The 5,527-nt window shown below is 41.3% G+C and overlaps 1 pseudogene; it reads left to right on the plus strand.

Annotated features, from left to right (window-relative positions):
- Positions 1-1,490: 1,490 nt before the first annotated feature.
- Positions 1,491-5,527, plus strand: part of LOC102834788 — an 88,136-nt pseudogene continuing 84,099 nt past the window's right edge.

Consider the following 5,527-nt stretch of genomic DNA (forward strand, 5'->3'; position numbering starts at 1 on the left):
GGGGAGCCTCATTGTCTCCCTTCTTCTGTTTGTCTGTGTATTCTTTCGCTATCCCTATCGCCGCTGGATCTCCCCTCCTCGTGAACCAAAAACTCGTGACAATTATGTCGGGGCCAGACCCCGACACTACCCCTCAACACGCAGAGTAGACAGGGATGGGCAACTTGGACATTGGCTACCCAAAATGGGTGGCGGGGGGACTACAAAGGCCAGAAGTGACTGGTTTACAAGCTTTCAAGAGGGAACCTAGATCCAGAGGGCCTGGAGGAAGGTAGAGTCTCCAGTGAGTAACATTCAATCTGACTAGACGGGACTGATGCAATGAAATTCAGAAGGGTCTCCAGTGATACAATAGTGAATAATTGTTATCAGGATTGATTGTGAGGATTGGAAATGTAAAGGTAGACATTTTATAGCAAGGAGGGGAGTGATTATCTTTTCAGTCTAGGAGCGGAGGTCCCTAGGACCATCAAGGGAGAAGAGCAGAGAACAGGACCCTACCCAGAGAAGCAGTGATGACTGAAATGGAGCCAGAGATGATGACGTGGAGCGATGGAGCAGCTGGAGACTTTAGATCCAGAGAGGGAGAGTGACTGTGTGCTGAAGACCTGGGGGGTTACGGGGAAGGATTGCATGGAGGGGATTGTAACCATGGCAATGAGAAAATATATGATAGAATGAATGTAAAACTAATGTTCTCCCATGTAAACTATCATATAATTCACAATAAAACATTTTTTAAAAAGTGGTTCATTGCAGAGCTTTGTGCTTAACATTCCAAAACAGTTAAATAACTTGAATTTATATTTTACATTTGTGTTTTTATTTTTTTGCTGATTTAAAGAATTAAATATAAACATATTCAGAATCTTGGCGATAATCACTTTATACGCTAACGACTCATAACATAAGAAGTTTACATCTAATTTTATGTTATATATATTGTTGTTGTTGTTAAATGCCTTTGAATTGGTTCCAACTCACACTGACCTCGTGTAGGGTTTCTGATGAGTGGCTGGTGGTCTTGAACTGTTGATCTTGCAATTCAAATTGACCTTGTGGCTCAATGTATTATCCTGCAGTACCACACAGGACTTCTGGTGTGGCACTGTAGGTTCAGAACTGGACTGAGAACCATAATGTCGGTAGTTCAAACCCACCAGCTGTGTTATATTTGCCTAACATCATGAGATGTTAAATGAGATTACCATCTCTTACAGAGTATACAGAAAATGCCTCCATCTAAAGCAGTGCCAGGTTTAGGAGATTTACGGTAAAGTCACGTTTCCAAGGAGGTCAGTACAAAAAAACCAGGCTTCTACTGGCAGTTTCTGGGAGACATGAGCTTTCCATCCATCGCAGAGTTTTATGTTTTTTCTGGGAGATGTTTATAACAGAAAAGCCTCAATCAGAGTGTTTATCAGTTTCTCCTGCTCCCCTGGAGTTTTGATGGAGTTGCTGATGGGCAAGGATAAAATGAGCTCAGCATCATGGAAAACCTGAACTCAAGATTCAAGAATTCCCCATAGTTTAGTTGTGAGAAGAGAAACACTTTGTCCCCGTGTGGCAGAAATGTGAAATGTGTATCTTGGCCTGGAAAATCTTCTCTACCAAAGAGTGTTTCCTACGGATCAGTGAGGTGTCTCAGAGGAGGTTTCTAGTTAGCATTCTGAAGCAGTTAGACAATTTATATTTGTTACACTATTTCCAAAAAATCCTTCAGACCACACAGGGAAAATATTTCATCTACAACAGGTCCCGAATCCACCTCAGCAAGAAGAAAGGAAAACTTGTGAAGTCCTCTTTGAATCAAATGTTGGATAAAACAGTGGAACAGAAGATGAACAAAATGCTGTTCTGGTTTGGGAGCTGCACCCCCTGGACTAAGGCAAATTACACAGTCTTGCTGTTGCAGATGTGTGAGCCCAGGTTACTGCTCACTGCTGCTAATGTGGTCAGAGTCTTGTTTCTGAGAGAGTGGAACAGTGTCCTAGGTAAGCAAGACCATGCAGGTAGAGACCAGAGGGCCTCCTAAGACTAGAAAACAAGGGTTTATGAGTATGTGAAGGAACCAGAGATGTGGGCAAATGTAAGGAGATGAGTATCTTTCAGAATGTAGGATAGAGTTCCTTCCCAAACTTGTCTCCACACCTGATCTTGTTTACTAAAGGAGGAATTGCTAACTGTGAGTTCCTTTCCAATAGATTGTTACATGACAAGTGCAAATGGAAGTACACAACTTTTAACTGTGAAGTACGGCATCCCTGAGGCCCAGAAATGGCTAGGCTTCTGTCTCCTGCGTTAGGGACTGGGTTAGTTAGCTTGGGAGAACTGTAGCCATTAATTAGTTACTGTTGAGTCAACTCAGATTCATGGTGACCCGAAGTATATCACAGTAGACCTGTGTTCCAAGGGGTTTTCAGTGGCTGAGTTTTCAAAAGTAGATTGCCAGTCCTGAGGCACGTTAACTGTTTACACTTGTGGGAGAGCCAGAGGAGGCGCTGTTACATTGTTTTTCCCTTTCGTTACACTGTAAAAAACCAGGGCCAAGAGGTTCAAATTCATTCAGGCCTTTTTTCATATCATCCACAATAGTTCTCTTTCATGCACAAACTCAGACCTTGAGGTGGAGTTCATCCAAGACAGGAGGTAGATAGCTGGGGCAGTGGTTCTCAAGCTTTAGTTTACATCCTAATATCCAGGAGAGTTTGTTAAAACACAGATTACCGGGTTCTGTGCTCCCAGAAATTCTGATTCCATAGGTCTAAAGTGAGGCCTGAGATTTTGTACTTCTAACAAGCACCCTAGTGTGGCGCTGTAGGATTAGCACTAGACTGTGAAACACAATGCCAGCAGTTCAAACCCACCTACACAGGATCACCATGAGTTGGAATAGATTAGATGGCAAGCAGCAGCAACAGCAACAAGCACCTGACTGATGCTAATATTGCTGGTCTGGAAACCACACTTTGAGAATCCCGAGTGTGTTATGGAAATGTTTGGCCAGCTAGGTCAGGAAGCAAGAAAAGCAGAATAAGGCAAGAGATTTTGAGATTAGGAAAGGATCTTGAATAGGAAGGGACTATGAGGGAGTACAGGTTTAGTAGGATGGGGTATGGAGGAGGCTGGGAGGGAGTAGTCACATGGAGGAATTTCAGAGTTTGAGCAACTTTTTAAACAAATGTCTTTATTTCGTTGTTGAAAATAGACACAGCAAAACACACCAATTCAATGATGTCTATATGTGCGATTCAGTAACATTGCTTGCATCTTTGATTGGTGCAAACAATCTCACTTTCCTTTTTTGAGTTATTCTTCCCCCATTTGTAAACTCACTGCCCTCTAAATCTCTTATCGAATCTTCCTAGATATTGTCAATTTGTTCTCCTGTAGATAGAACTTGAAAGAGCACAATGTGCCAACATTCTTTCCTAGTTAAGTAAAGTTATTGTTTGATTTTAAGAAGACTTAGGGTATATTTTTGGTTTAAGATTTAAAAATTATTCTAGTGTTTCTGACATAGAATTTGAGGTCTTGAAGGCGGAAATTTTCCTTGCCAATGTGACCTGAGTTGTGATTATATTTATGGTGTCCATGAGTAGTGGTTATAAGTTGGACTGCTAAACTCATGGTCAGCAGTTTGAAACTACCAGTGGTTCAGCGGAAGAAAAATGAGGCTTATCTGCTTCCGTAAAGATTTACAGCTTTGGAAACCCTATACAGGGTCACTATGAGTTAGAACTGACTCCACGGCACACCACCACCACCACCACCATAATACATTTAAAGCTAGACCATCTGTTGTTGTTGGTAAGTGCCTTCGGGTCAGTTCCGACTCCTAGTGATCCTGTGTAGGGTTTCTGAGGAGCAACTGGTAGGTTTGAACTGCCAACCTTGTATTTTGCAGTCTAGTGCTGATCCTACAGCATTTTACTAGTAGACCATCTAGACAGCGATTAAAAACCAGTTGCTGTTGAGTCTTTTCTGACTCATGGTGCCCCCATGTGTTAGAGTAGGGTTTTCAATGACTGATTTCTCAGGGGATTGCCAGAAATGATTAAATTTGGGACATAACTTCCATTGACACAGTTTCATTAGCAGAACAAAGAAAACTCCATTTCCAAATAGGATTACATCCACAGGTATATTGGTTTGGATTCCAACACATATTTTGGAGGAGGGGTGTTACAACTTAATCCCTAAAATGCAACTATTCATATCACTGAAGAAAATTAAGGAAGAGCAACAGAAAACCAATCCCTTTTCTAGCTTCCATTCATAACTGTTCTACTTTCTCTAGTTTTAGGCAGAACACCAATATATTTGACATTGTAGGTGGAGGATTGTTGTTCTTAAGTGCCATTCAGTTGGTTCCAACTCACAGCTATACTATATAGGGTTTCTAAGGTGGGTTTGAACCACTGACCTTGTGGTTAGCAGTCCAGTGCTGCTTCTACAGTGCCACACTAGGACCAACAGAGTCCTAGAGGAGGTTCATTCTGAAAAAGTTAAAAATTCTAGCTTGAGGACAGTATCTTAATTTCTTACTGGTGTTGTCACAGAATTTTGTATAGAGACTTGGAGGTCCCAATTAAAAACTGAAATAACTGGACTAATATATTTTGTGCATAATTAAAAGAAGTCAAAATAAAGCCATTTCTTTTCACCGTGTTTTTGTTTTGTTTTGTTTTCCTGCACAAATTTGCCTTGGTCTCTTGTTTTCCAGGGCTTGAAAAGACTTCACAGATGTGTTTTTCTTTCCAGAGAAGACTGCAACCCCAAATCTGAGATCTCACATATTCATTGGGCAGCCAGAACCAGGCAACTATCCTTTCCTCAGTCCAAATGTCCAGGAAATGAAAGCTCATCTGAAAATGTGGGAGAAGAAGCATTGATTCCTGGTAAGTTAGCTTTTAGTGAAAAAACTAATATATATGAGATTGGGAAGTACTCACAGAGTTGGACGGCATGGCAGGACAACAGCAACTGGATGGCAGATTTGGGGAACAAACATTTAGTGCCCACAATGTGCTGTGTTCTTTGATAGTTATCTCCTCATTTAGTGAAGATTAAAAGTGTTCAGCCGTTCCTTCACCTCTCCACCATGTTGCCTTCAAGACAGCAATGGAGATAAAAGCAGTGGGGAATTTGGACCTTGACCTTGCAATCTAAACACTTCAGAAAGGAAATTCCCAAGAGTTTCCTTTGAAGTCTCCCCTCTTACAAGCCACAATTCACCATCTGGATCCCAAGTTCTTGCATGGTGGGCTCCTCTAGAATTCAACCAACCAGTGGCTACTTTTGCAGCATTAGATTGAGGAAACAAAAGCAATGGGGAATTTGGACACTTATCTCAAAGTCCTCTTGCATTTGGAAGCAAGACATATACATGAAATTATTATAGGAAACATACAAAAACAAACAAACAAACAAAAAACTCTCTACATAATGCCCTCAAGGTTCCTCCATGTTTTGCGGTGACTTGCAGCTTCCTTGTTGTTCTTCAAGGTAGCATAGTATTCCATTG

Source organism: Chrysochloris asiatica, unplaced genomic scaffold (assembly GCF_000296735.1).
Source record: "Chrysochloris asiatica unplaced genomic scaffold, ChrAsi1.0 scaffold00323, whole genome shotgun sequence".
In the NCBI taxonomy this organism is placed as follows: domain Eukaryota; kingdom Metazoa; phylum Chordata; class Mammalia; order Afrosoricida; family Chrysochloridae; genus Chrysochloris; species Chrysochloris asiatica.